Here is a 13,494-nt window from a genome sequence, read left to right as displayed (position 1 = left end):
ACGTATCTCTTTTCGCAAGTATTTACAATGTTTTTGAAACAGGACCATAGTTCACGAACATCGGTCAGTGCGCTGAATTCGGAAAAGCTGTTCTCAAGTGCATTTAGAATTGCAGGGTCATCTGCACGCTCATAGTCCTTGACAAAGGTTGGCAGTGTTTTCTTCTTTTTGCAAGTGACTACTATGGGGCATGACAATACTAGCAGTTTGTGGTCAGATATGCCGTCTTCGATGCGCACTGAACACCCTGGAAGTGTACTGCTAACAAAAATTAAATCAAGAAGTGAAGAGGAAGACGACAGAACTCGGGTGTTATCGGTAACCAGCTGATCTAAGGAAAAACTAAATGCTGTAAATAAAAGCGTTTCCGCGCTTTGGGCATCTTTTCCGTCGTGTGAAAAGTCCGCCCAATTTATCCCTGGCAAGTTAAAGTCCCCCGATAAAATCAACTTAGATCTTCAGTTAGTGTGCTGGGACAGATAATCGTTCATTTTTTCAAGATAATCTGGCGGGGCGTTTGGGGTTCGATACACGCCTCCCAGTAATATACATTTACCGGAATATGTTATTTTGCACCACACACTTTCGTGGTCATCAATACCCTTCAGGACTGAGTATTTTATGTTGTTTTTAATAGCTATAGCTACACCACCCCCTCGCGAACCCCTATCTTTACGTAGCAATTTATATGTTGATGGGACAACTTCCGAATCACGTACCCCTGCTTGTAACCATGTTTCTGTTATAATTATGATGTGAGGATGGTGTCCCAGAATTAGCTGCTCGAGGTGACCTAACTTGTTTACTGTACTTCTAGCATTGAATGACAGGATTCTTAGTGTTTTGGTTTTGGCCGGTCAGATATTATTACTGTTCGAGCTTGCTGCTCCTGGAGTTGAGTTAGGCTGGGTGTGCCTTGCATCATCGGCCCTTCTTGTTATTTCGACCCTGGTTTGTTGTGTTTCATCCCAAATGAAAACCTTGCCATTGACCTTTAGCTTATTAAAGGAAAGCGACACCTTTGCCCCAGCCGCCCTCTCTCGCTCCGATGAGCGCCATAGCTTAGTGCGTAAGTCTCGTACCCTTTTTGAAAAATCTTCAGATATGGAAATGTTAGAGCCCTTTAGTTTGAAACAGCTTGACATAATATCTGTTTTCTCTGCGGAATTGAAGAACCGAACTATGACTGGACGTGGTGTTTTGCCTTTAGGATTACCTATCCTGTGAATTCTTTCGGCCGATTTCACTTCCATGCCCAGCTTGTCTCTGAAGATTTCTTGCTTCACGTGTTCCTCAAGTGATTTAGCGTCTTCCTCCGGTTTCTCGGTCACACCATAAATCAATAAGTTGTTGCGTCGACTTCGGTTTTCCAAGTCATCTATTTTTGCTGCTATACCGTGAATGTGTTTGTTCGCACTTCTGTATAGTCTTTCACTTTCATCAAGTCTTTCTTCGCATTTCTTCAACCTACCTAAGTCGTTTTCAATTGTTTCAATTCTCAACCTCATATTATCAACCGTTGTCTCGTCATGTTTTAGGTTTGTAACTAACTCCTGCAAAGTTTTGTTTTTTTTTTTGCTTGTTCTTTCAGAATCTTTTTCAGTAGTTCATTGCTAAGATGACCGTCAGAGTCAGAGCTAGGGCCTGGGTTGAGTTCAATGTCACCGGATGTCAACAGTAAAAGCCTAATGACACTATAACAGTCACAAAGCATGCTCAGGAGAAATTGTGGACTTGGTAGCACCGTCAGGGTTACATCATTGTCTCTAACTGAGGAAACAGAGTATTTGCCACCAACCTGTACGACAAAAACGAAGTGCTTGAGCATTGGTATCCGGTCGGTGCCACCAAGTCCACTGAAGTGTCCAGCTGACGGGATCCTGGTTATATACCCGCGTAGGCGTGGCTCCGTTGACGTTCCAGCAGCAGCTCGGCGATAGCGGCTCTCCGGGCTTGCTTCGCTGTAGTGCAGATTACATGCATCTTCGTGGAAAAGCAGCTGTTTTGCCGTCACCGCCGATAAACTGCCTTCCAACGGCACATGCAGATGACATCACTCTGTACTTAGCTGTACTTAGCCTGCTTGAGATTCTAAATGTTTTTTTGAGTACGCCTCCTTGTCTGGAGCTCCTCTTAATTACTCTAAGAGTCGTTTCATTTTTTGGGGGGTCTACCCAGACTCGTATTACATCTGCAATACCGTTGCATTGGTGCGCGCAGATGCGCATTTTAGGTGTGTCCTACGGCTGTGCTGGAATATGGGACGGTGTGTGGTCTTCGGTCGTCGAAGACATTACAGCTCGTATGCGAAGGGTCTCAGACATTCGACCTGCCTCTGCTTGAGAGGCGCTACCTGGTTCAGTCAGTCCTTCCCGGTGCCTTCTGGTACCTCTGCCACACTGGTAAACCACCCCTCCGTGTCATAAGGCGGGTGCAGACTACAGTTTTTTCTTTTTTTTTGGTCAGCCGGTACCGAGCTTGTGGCTCGTGCTGTTCTTGGACAACCACGGGAGAGAGGAGGTTTTGCGTTTCAAAATTTGTCTGTTACGTACGCGCTGTTAGCTTTAAAGGGCCACTGACCAGGGTCCGGACATTTTTGGGATTTGGTTCGCCCCCCCCCCCCCCGCCGTGATCACGTCACGAGACGCTCTGATGCAAGCCCGCCAAAACAAGTTTTTAATTACTAGTGCAGCAGAGCCTTTCCCTCGCTCGCCCACTTGACCGCTCCGCACACACACCGCTTATTCTTCATGCATCTTGCGTACGCCTTGACTCCAATGAACGACATGGGCTTCGGAGCGGAGAAAAGACACAAACACACAGAACACAAACACACATGAAGAAAAGCAAACGGGCGGTTGCCGGGTCCGCACTTCGCCATGTCTTTCGAACACAGCCGACTTCCGCCCCTCCGCTCGTGAACCGGTGGGGAGGCCCCAAAAAAATGAAAAGGTGGCTCGCTAACTGGGAATGACAAACAGATGTATGAAAGGATGCGCTCGCTAACAAGTCTAGCGAGGGATGAATACAGGCCGGTAACAGGGGTCGAGCAGCTTTGTTGCACCCCCAACCAGGAAGGGCAGGGAATGGAGTAGCGAAGGTGAAAAAAAAGCTTCAAACAGAGAAAAAACAGCAACTGGAAAGAGGAAGGACAAATAAAAAAAAAACGCGGCGAAACACCGCGAGGAGACCCAAAGAGCAAAACAGAGAGGGTGTTAGGAAACCTGCAGCGCCTCCCCCCTCCCCCCCTAGAACAGCCCAGCAGCAAAAACCAAGAAAAGAATTCTATTGAAGCCGGGGCCATGACGTAGATATGTGACGCACTCCACAGACACTACGCCTCCGGCTTACATCGCAGAAAGAAGGGGTGATTTTGCCGTGCCGAGCCTACTCGACGAGGAGCGGGAGAGAAAAATTTCGAGGTGGGAATGGAAGGAGAGGAGGCTCGCTCAAATAGAGGTAGAGAGTGTTTGCGACCAGGGTGGTGGTCACAGGCCCTTTAAAGGGTATTCTGCGTATCCTGCTAGGAAACGCGTCTCCGGCGCGAACCCTGACTCGGTACTTTTTGGGCCCTTCTTTGCGCTTTTTGGATCCCGTGGCCCCTGTAAGTCATGGACCTCAGTCTGAGCAAACTACCGCGTTCTATGTCTCGTCAGTGGCCTTTTACAGGCATGTAACCGCAGTAGCACCTAATGTCAACATCGTCGCAGACTTTGTGGTGGACATTATGGGCTCGCTATTGTTGCCTGTTGTGTTGGCGGGTCGCCGCTCACTTATGCGCCGCGTTCAGTGGGCGTGCTTAGCGTCGGCACATCTACACGCCTTTGTCTGGAAAGTTGGCTGGGCAGTGCTCCCTGCTTGTGATCGGTTAGAGAGGTGGGGTGTGTTACGTTCCAGTTCCTGACCGAATTTCCCGCTCCCGGAATCTAATCGCCACGCTACAGTCACCTGCGTGGTAGCGCGTGTCTTTTGGCGCGCGGTTCGTGCGGGATTACGTGGGCAGGGTATTTCGTGCTTCGTCTCCCGCGGCCGCTTCTTCAGCGGCCGTTTTGGTCGCCTGTTAATTTTTGCGGGTCTTTTTAGTTTATGGCGCAGTCGATGCGCCGCGGTCGCTGGTGGCTTTCGACGCCGCACTGTGTGGCCGATTCTCGGCCGTCTCCGACGGGAACTGATCAGTTTTTCGTCCGAGGAACTTTTTTTCTTGTGTGAGGAAGAGTTTCTCTGGCAATGGTCATGGCCATTCATTTCTGTAAATAACAGTCGTCTTGTCCTGATTTTCGGGCCAAACTGGCGCTAAGGTCTCCTTTTAAGTGTTGCAATGTCAAATTATTGCCTTTCCACCCTTCTGTCTCCGGTGCATGTGCACCCTCGTCGCCGTCTTGGTGATCAATCAACCGACGTCTGGCGTCCGCGCAGTGTCCGCAGGTTCTGCCCAGCTGGAGTTCGCGTCGAGTGTGCGCACAATAGCAGAAACGGGGAGGAGCGGGCCGCCGCTTCCCACGCCGCCGCTCGTTGGCAATAAGTGGCGCTGTTCGTTCGCGCCAACACCTGACACAGTGACGTCACACGGCACACGTGATAGACGCCCCGCGGTGTCTGCTTCCTTACTGGGTGGGAGCGTCTGCTTATAAAGCAGCCGGCTGCGCAGGATCGCTGTAGTCTTGCCGTAGACGTGGTCGCCTCCACTGCCTCCTGCTACTCGTCCCTGCGGTTCAGTTGTCGACGCTCGGGTGAGTGTACCTCTCAACACCGCTGTCTATGCAGGATGTAACGGGAGCTCTCGGAGCGGCTTGTCGCCCGACACAGGGCGTACACGCGGGCCAGGAACATTCCGCCCGTTCACGGGTAGGGGTGAGGGTACAGCGCTCCTGAGGAGGCTCGGGCAGTACGTAGATGGACAGCGGTTGGATGGCATAGACCAGGAGTATACATAGACAGGTTTCAATTCGATTATGTCGGTGGAATACAGTTGTTCAGCAGTTTAAGAGGGCAGTTAATTCAATCGCGCTAAAGTATCTTATTAGGTCCTGAACAGGGTGTGCACCGCCGCGGTGGCGCAGTGGTTAACGGCACTCGGCTGCTGACCGCATTTTATGTTCGCCGCGCCGTCCGTCAAGGTTGTCCGCTCTCCCCCCTTTTGTTTGTCTTAGCATTAGAACCTATCCTCTTGGCAGCCAATCGCCGCTCCCTTATTAGAGGTCTGGCTTTGCCAGGGAGCGAAGCGGTACGCTTATGCAGATGACATCACTCCGTACTTAGCTGTACTTAGCCTGCTTGAGACTCTAATATTGAATTCCAATGGTAAAATGGGAGCGCGAGTTGTATGTTCCAATGGCAGATCGGGATCAGGCGTAAATCCCGGATCGCTCCGTGGAGCAGCGATACTTGATCCGCCGAAATCGGCAGATTTGACCGGAACCTCGCGTGACGTTTTCTTTTCCGCCGCGTCTGCTTCCGGTCGCGACCGGCAGCAGCCGCTTCGTTCCTGTCGTCGCTACGAGGTGAGCCGGGCGAGCCGGGACAGCCGGGCACTTTCCAGTCAACAGTGGACGGCAATGATCTTGCTTCGAGCCGTGCGGCACTAATTTTGCGTCATGGAAATGACAGTTCCGACTCGGGCACTGAAAGCTCAGAGTCCAGCAGTGAAGATTCGTCTGAAACGGACCGCGAGTGTGAAGCTGCCGGCCTGTATATGCCTGCCGCCGGCGTCAGAAAAATGCTCTAATATTCTTTGTTCGCGTTCATACCAAGCCCTGGAGTAGGGGAATGTAACAAATGAATCATTTTTGAGGATCGTTGGCGAATACCGAGTTGCTGGTAGAAGTGATAACTGCGACACAAGCAAATTTCTTCCTAATGCCCAGTGCGGCTGGCCTGCTGTCTGCTAGCTCCGCTGCTGGAGGCGTCGCAGAAATCGATCATGTCTTTATTTTATTATGAGACGAGGAACACAGTAAAACGGTGACGCGAGTAGCACCTTTACTACAGCGCTGGCCAGTTCCGAAGCGCCCTCAGCTGCAGCATCGATGAAAAACAGTTAGGCTTAGCGACGACTACGGCAGCCAGGGAGAAACGTTGTCCGGGGGGCAGCGCAGTTCGTCGCTCGGCGTGTCTGCGGGCGGCGTCGTTGCCGAAAGGTCGACTGTCTCGCTGATTGGTTCAGCGGTTTGCGTCTCGCAGTCACAAGGCTGGAAAATCGAGCAGCGAGCCACTTGCCTGCGCGTCGTCCGCCACATCTTTCGTGAACGCTAGGGACAGGCTCACTTGCTCTCCGAAGACCGCGGCCGCATACTCGCGTGTTCACGGAGAGAGTGGACCATCCTGTACATACGCTTTGGTTTTGGCTTTACATTCCGGCCTTCGTACTACCTCCTTTTTGTTTCACCTAGACGGCGTCTGTCAACGCAGAGATCGCGCCTCGCGCAACTCTCGCACTCGAACACGAAGCTAGCAGGGCGTCCGCTCCGACGGCGCGCCTAGTTTGCGCGGCTCGCCGCTGCGGTGCTGGCGTCGCGCTCCCGAGGGAGCACTGGCATTCCAATCGCAAAATGGGAGGTGGCGAAGCTACGCGCTCCGACGCGCTCGGTACGCGATCCTTCGGAGCGGTCTCGATCTGACATTGGAACTCAGCATAAATGTTTTTCGTGAGTACGCCTCCTTGCCTGGAGCTGCTCTTAATTACTCGAAGAGTGGTTACTTTTTTGTGGGGTCTACCCAGACTCGTATTACATCTGCAATACCTTTGCATTGGTGCGTGCAGATGCGCATTTTAGGTGTGTCCTACGGCTGTGCTGGAATATGGGACGGTGTGTGGTCTTCGGTCGTCGAAGACATTACAGCTCGTATGCGAAGGGCGCAGACATTCGACCTGCCTCAGCTTGATAGGCGCTACCTGGTTCAACCAGTCATTCCCGGTGCCGTCTGGTACCTCTGCTACACTGGTAAACCACCCCTTCGTGTCATAAGGCGGGTGCAGACTACAGTTTTTTCTTTTTTTTTGGTCAGGCGTTACCGAGCTTGTGGCTCGTGCTGTTCTTGGACAACCACGGGAGAGAGGAGGTTTTGCCTTTCAAAATTTGTCTGGTACGTCCTCGCTGTTAGCTTTAAAGCGCCATTGACCAGGGTCGGGACATTTTTGAAAAACAAGCCCACTGAATAGATGAGGCATCGAAGATAACCTCTGCAAAATACTAGAGCCATGCTCGCCCCGAAAAGCTGCGTAAATTAAAATCAAAGCCCGCTCGTTCTTTCCTTCAACAAAAACGGCCCCGCCCCACTACTCTCAACCCTGTTGACGTCATGGGGGGTTACTTTCGCTAAAGGCACTCCACTGCTGCATCGTTCTGACTGACGGGAGTAGGTTGGGCGTAGCCTTGGCGTCGCGTCGTCTGCACAACGCTTTCCAACGCGCCTTCTGTTCTGGCTCATGCCTGCAAACCGGCATGAAGGAACAAAAAAAAAATAAACTGCGGAGGGAGCGTGTGGCGACAGCCTTGAACCCTAGCCATAAAAAGTAAAAAATAGTAAAACTGAGGGAAATGATCAGTTTTTCGTCCGAGCAACTTTTTTTCTTGGGTGAGGAAGAGTTTCTCCGGCAACGGTTATGGCTATTCATTTCTGTAATTAACAGTCGTCTTGTCCTGACTTTCACGCCAAACTGGCGCTAAGGTCTCCTTTTAAGTGTTTCAATGTCAAATTATTGCCTTTTCATCCTTCTGTCTCCGATGCATCTGCACCCTCGTCGCCGTCTTGGTGATCAATCAACTGCCGTCTGGCGTCCGCGCAGTGTCCGCGCGTTCTGCCCAGCTGGAGGTCGCGTCGAGTGTGCGCACAATCGCGGAAACGGGGAGGAGCGGGCCGCCGCTTCCCAAGCCGCCGCTGGTTGACAATAAGTGGCGCTGGTCGTTCGCGCCAACACCTGACACAGTGCATCACACGGCACACGTGATAGGCGCCCCGCGGGGTCTGCTTCCTTGCTGGGTGGGAGCGTCTGCTTATAAAGCAGCCGGCTGCGCAAGGTCGCGGTAGTCGTGCTGTAGACGTGGTCGCCTCCACTGCCCCCTGCTCCTCGTCCCTGCGGTTCAGTTGTCGACGCTCGGGTGAGTGTAACTCTCAACACCGCTGTCTATGCAGGATGTAACGGGAGCTCTCGGAGCGGCTTGTCGCCCGACACACGGCGTACACGCGGGCCAGGAACATTCCGCCCGTTCACGGGTAGGGGTGAGGGTACAGCGCTCCTGAGGAGGCTCGGGCAGTACGTAGATGGACAGCGGTTGGATGGCATAGACCAGGAGTATACATAGACAGGTTTCAATTCAATTATGTCGGTGGAATATTGTTGTTCAGCAGTTTAACATGGCAGTTAATTCAATCGCGCTAAAGTATTTTATTAGGTCCTGAACACGGTGTGCCCTGCCGCGGTGGCTTAGTGGTTACGGCACTCGGCTGCTGACCGCATTTTATGTTCGCCGAGGCGTCCGTCAAGGTTGTCCGCTCTCCCCCCTTTTGTTTGTCTTAGCATTAGAACCTATCCTCTTGGCAGCCAATCGCCACTCCCTTATTAGAGGTCTGGCTTTGCCAGGGAGCGAAACGGTACGCGTCACTGGTTATTTATTTATTTATTTGAACATACTGCAGGCCCTTTTCGGGCCCATGCAGGAGTGTTTACAATGCATCATTGATCAAACAAAGTAAAAACAAAAATTCAAAAATACAGAGATGTTCTCTGACCCAAACACAAAAAGATTAGGAGAGAATTAAACAGAAAAGTCAATTTTTTCGATATAATTAAGAAATGGTTCCACGGACGTACACTTCACCGCATCTTCAGGCAATTTATTCCAATATGATATAGCATCTGGAAACAGGGAGTACCTGTGGATATTTACACGGCTGACTGGTTGACGAAGTGTTTTACTATGGTTTGTTCTAGACGAGTGTTTGAATGGCGGGTGTAAGTATTGTGAATTGGCTATTTTGAAGTGACCGTGAAGAAGTTGGAACAAAAACTTTAATCTTGAAATGATTCTTCTCTGTGACAGGCTTTGTAAATTTGACTGAACTATTAGACTGGTAGCGCTAGTTTGACGTGAATACTTTGAATAGACAAACCTCCCTGCTAGTTTTTGGATGCGCTCTAATTTGTTGATTAAACTTTTTTTATGGGGGCTCCAGACTATATCCGCATATTCTAGGGTAGGTCTTATAAGAGTTTTATAGGCACTGAGTTTAATATGGGCCGGCGTGTTACGGAGCTTTCTCCTTAAATAATGTAATTTACCTTCTGCTTTAGAGCAAATGGATTTGATGTAGGGCTCCCAACGCAGGTTAGATGTTAGGATGAGCCCCAGATACTTCACCTGATCATATTTTTTAACCTGTATGTCACCAAGTGTGTATGTAAAACTTAGAGGATGCTTCTTATTAGTGAATGTGATACTTTTGGTTTTATCTGCGTTAAGTTTCATTCCCCAGGTCATACACCAAGCGTGGATTGATTCTAGGGAATTGTTAAGGAGAATTTGATCGTCAGATTTTTTTACAGCTATATATACGACACAATCGTCTGCAAAAAGGCGAAGCTGGATCGATGAACTAACACAGGAATGAATATCATTTATATAAATGAGGAACAAAAGAGGCGCAAGTACTGATCCCTGGGGTACACCCGAATACACATCCAGGTTTTCCGAAACGTATTCACCTATTTTAACGCATTGTTTTCTGTTCTGCAAATAGCAGGAAATCCATGACACAATGTTGCGATCAATGCCAAAAGATAGTAATTTTGTTACAAGGTCATCGTGAGGAACAACATCAAATGCTTAGGAGAAGTCTAAGAATATAGCATCTATCTGGTAGCCTTCATTAATTATGTTAGCGATGTCGTGAGTAATTTCAGCAAGCTGCGTTACTGTTGAAAGCCCTGTTCTGAAACCATGTTGTTTTTCATAAATGAGATTATTATTTTCTAGATATGAGATTATGGCTTTAAAAATAATGTGTTCCATCATTTTACAACTAGTGCTTGTTAACGATATCGGACGATAATTATTCAGTTCAGTTCTAGGACCCGATTTGTGTATAGGAATTATTTTGGCACAGCGCCAGTCATCTGGAATTACGAGTGTTTGTAAAGATGTTGTGTAAATTTTATGCAGGTATTTAGACACCCAGTCAGCGTATCGGATTAAAAATGTGTTCGAGATGGAATCAGGACCCGGAGATTTTTTTGTGTCAAGTGTTTGTAAAAGAGAAAGGATTCCATCTTCACTAATGATTAGTTCTGTCATGGGTTCCTTGATTGTGTATGCGGGTAGAGAAGCGTGAGAGGCTGTTCTGGTGAAAACGGACTGGAAAAACTTATTGAATTCATTTGCAATGTCATCAGGTTTACTTATGGTGTCGCTGAAATCTGTAATGATGGAACCAGTTGACTGTTCTTCAGATAAGTAGCGCCAAAACTTATGAGGGTTGTGAGCCATGAAGGAAGGCAGCGTCAAATCAAAGAAGCGAGTTTTTGCGTCTCGGATTTTGCTCTGTAAGCAGTTAACAAGACTTGCAATGTCATTCTTGTTTCCTTTTTTACGCCGTCGTTTTATTTTTCTTTTAAGTTGAATTATCTCGCGCGTTACCCACGGGTACTCCGTGTTTATGCGTTTTTTACGAAGCGGAACGTATCTCTTTTCGCAAGTATTTACAATGTTTTTGAAACAGGACCATAGTTCACGAACATCGGTCAGTGCGCTGAATTCGGAAAAGCTGTTCTCAAGTGCATTTAGAATTGCAGGGTCATCTGCACGCTCATAGTCCTTGACAAAGGTTGGCAGTGTTTTCTTCTTTTTGCAAGTGACTACTATGGGGCATGACAATACTAGCAGTTTGTGGTCAGATATGCCGTCTTCGATGCGCACTGAACACCCTGGAAGTGTACTGCTAACAAAAATTAAATCAAGAAGTGAAGAGGAAGACGACAGAACTCGGGTGTTATCGGTAACCAGCTGATCTAAGGAAAAACTAAATGCTGTAAATAAAAGCGTTTCCGCGCTTTGGGCATCTTTTCCGTCGTGTGAAAAGTCCGCCCAATTTATCCCTGGCAAGTTAAAGTCCCCCGATAAAATCAACTTAGATCTTCAGTTAGTGTGCTGGGACAGATAATCGTTCATTTTTTCAAGATAATCTGGCGGGGCGTTTGGGGTTCGATACACGCCTCCCAGTAATATACATTTACCGGAATATGTTATTTTGCACCACACACTTTCGTGGTCATCAATACCCTTCAGGACTGAGTATTTTATGTTGTTTTTAATAGCTATAGCTACACCACCCCCTCGCGAACCCCTATCTTTACGTAGCAATTTATATGTTGATGGGACAACTTCCGAATCACGTACCCCTGCTTGTAACCATGTTTCTGTTATAATTATGATGTGAGGATGGTGTCCCAGAATTAGCTGCTCGAGGTGACCTAACTTGTTTACTGTACTTCTAGCATTGAATGACAGGATTCTTAGTGTTTTGGTTTTGGCCGGTCAGATATTATTACTGTTCGAGCTTGCTGCTCCTGGAGTTGAGTTAGGCTGGGTGTGCCTTGCATCATCGGCCCTTCTTGTTATTTCGACCCTGGTTTGTTGTGTTTCATCCCAAATGAAAACCTTGCCATTGACCTTTAGCTTATTAAAGGAAAGCGACACCTTTGCCCCAGCCGCCCTCTCTCGCTCCGATGAGCGCCATAGCTTAGTGCGTAAGTCTCGTACCCTTTTTGAAAAATCTTCAGATATGGAAATGTTAGAGCCCTTTAGTTTGAAACAGCTTGACATAATATCTGTTTTCTCTGCGGAATTGAAGAACCGAACTATGACTGGACGTGGTGTTTTGCCTTTAGGATTACCTATCCTGTGAATTCTTTCGGCCGATTTCACTTCCATGCCCAGCTTGTCTCTGAAGATTTCTTGCTTCACGTGTTCCTCAAGTGATTTAGCGTCTTCCTCCGGTTTCTCGGTCACACCATAAATCAATAAGTTGTTGCGTCGACTTCGGTTTTCCAAGTCATCTATTTTTGCTGCTATACCGTGAATGTGTTTGTTCGCACTTCTGTATAGTCTTTCACTTTCATCAAGTCTTTCTTCGCATTTCTTCAACCTACCTAAGTCGTTTTCAATTGTTTCAATTCTCAACCTCATATTATCAACCGTTGTCTCGTCATGTTTTAGGTTTGTAACTAACTCCTGCAAAGTTTTGTTTTTTTTTTGCTTGTTCTTTCAGAATCTTTTTCAGTAGTTCATTGCTAAGATGACCGTCAGAGTCAGAGCTAGGGCCTGGGTTGAGTTCAATGTCACCGGATGTCAACAGTAAAAGCCTAATGACACTATAACAGTCACAAAGCATGCTCAGGAGAAATTGTGGACTTGGTAGCACCGTCAGGGTTACATCATTGTCTCTAACTGAGGAAACAGAGTATTTGCCACCAACCTGTACGACAAAAACGAAGTGCTTGAGCATTGGTATCCGGTCGGTGCCACCAAGTCCACTGAAGTGTCCAGCTGACGGGATCCTGGTTATATACCCGCGTAGGCGTGGCTCCGTTGACGTTCCAGCAGCAGCTCGGCGATAGCGGCTCTCCGGGCTTGCTTCGCTGTAGTGCAGATTACATGCATCTTCGTGGAAAAGCAGCTGTTTTGCCGTCACCGCCGATAAACTGCCTTCCAACGGCACATGCAGATGACATCACTCTGTACTTAGCTGTACTTAGCCTGCTTGAGATTCTAAATGTTTTTTTGAGTACGCCTCCTTGTCTGGAGCTCCTCTTAATTACTCTAAGAGTCGTTTCATTTTTTGGGGGGTCTACCCAGACTCGTATTACATCTGCAATACCGTTGCATTGGTGCGCGCAGATGCGCATTTTAGGTGTGTCCTACGGCTGTGCTGGAATATGGGACGGTGTGTGGTCTTCGGTCGTCGAAGACATTACAGCTCGTATGCGAAGGGTCTCAGACATTCGACCTGCCTCTGCTTGAGAGGCGCTACCTGGTTCAGTCAGTCCTTCCCGGTGCCTTCTGGTACCTCTGCCACACTGGTAAACCACCCCTCCGTGTCATAAGGCGGGTGCAGACTACAGTTTTTTCTTTTTTTTTGGTCAGCCGGTACCGAGCTTGTGGCTCGTGCTGTTCTTGGACAACCACGGGAGAGAGGAGGTTTTGCGTTTCAAAATTTGTCTGTTACGTACGCGCTGTTAGCTTTAAAGGGCCACTGACCAGGGTCCGGACATTTTTGGGATTTGGTTCGCCCCCCCCCCCGCCGTGATCACGTCACGAGACGCTCTGATGCAAGCCCGCCAAAACAAGTTTTTAATTACTAGTGCAGCAGAGCCTTTCCCTCGCTCGCCCACTTGACCGCTCCGCACACACACCGCTTATTCTTCATGCATCTTGCGTACGCCTTGACTCCAATGAACGACATGGGCTTCGGAGCGGAGAAAAGACACAAACACACAGA

The 13,494-nt window shown here is 48.6% G+C and overlaps 2 pseudogenes; both read right to left on the bottom strand.

Moving 5' to 3' along the window:
• Positions 1-857: 857 nt before the first annotated feature.
• LOC149324879 (uncharacterized) lies at positions 858-1,828 on the bottom strand (annotated as a pseudogene).
• A 9,703-nt stretch (positions 1,829-11,531) lies between these two features.
• LOC149324878 (uncharacterized) lies at positions 11,532-12,501 on the bottom strand (annotated as a pseudogene).
• Between the last annotated feature and the right edge of the window lie 993 nt (positions 12,502-13,494).

The sequence above is a fragment of the Amblyomma mixtum genome, unplaced genomic scaffold, assembly GCF_055824585.1.
Source record: "Amblyomma mixtum isolate Tamu unplaced genomic scaffold, ASM5582458v1 scaffold_13, whole genome shotgun sequence".
Lineage (NCBI taxonomy): Eukaryota > Metazoa > Arthropoda > Arachnida > Ixodida > Ixodidae > Amblyomma > Amblyomma mixtum.
This window is presented reverse-complemented; position numbering and strand designations above follow the sequence as displayed.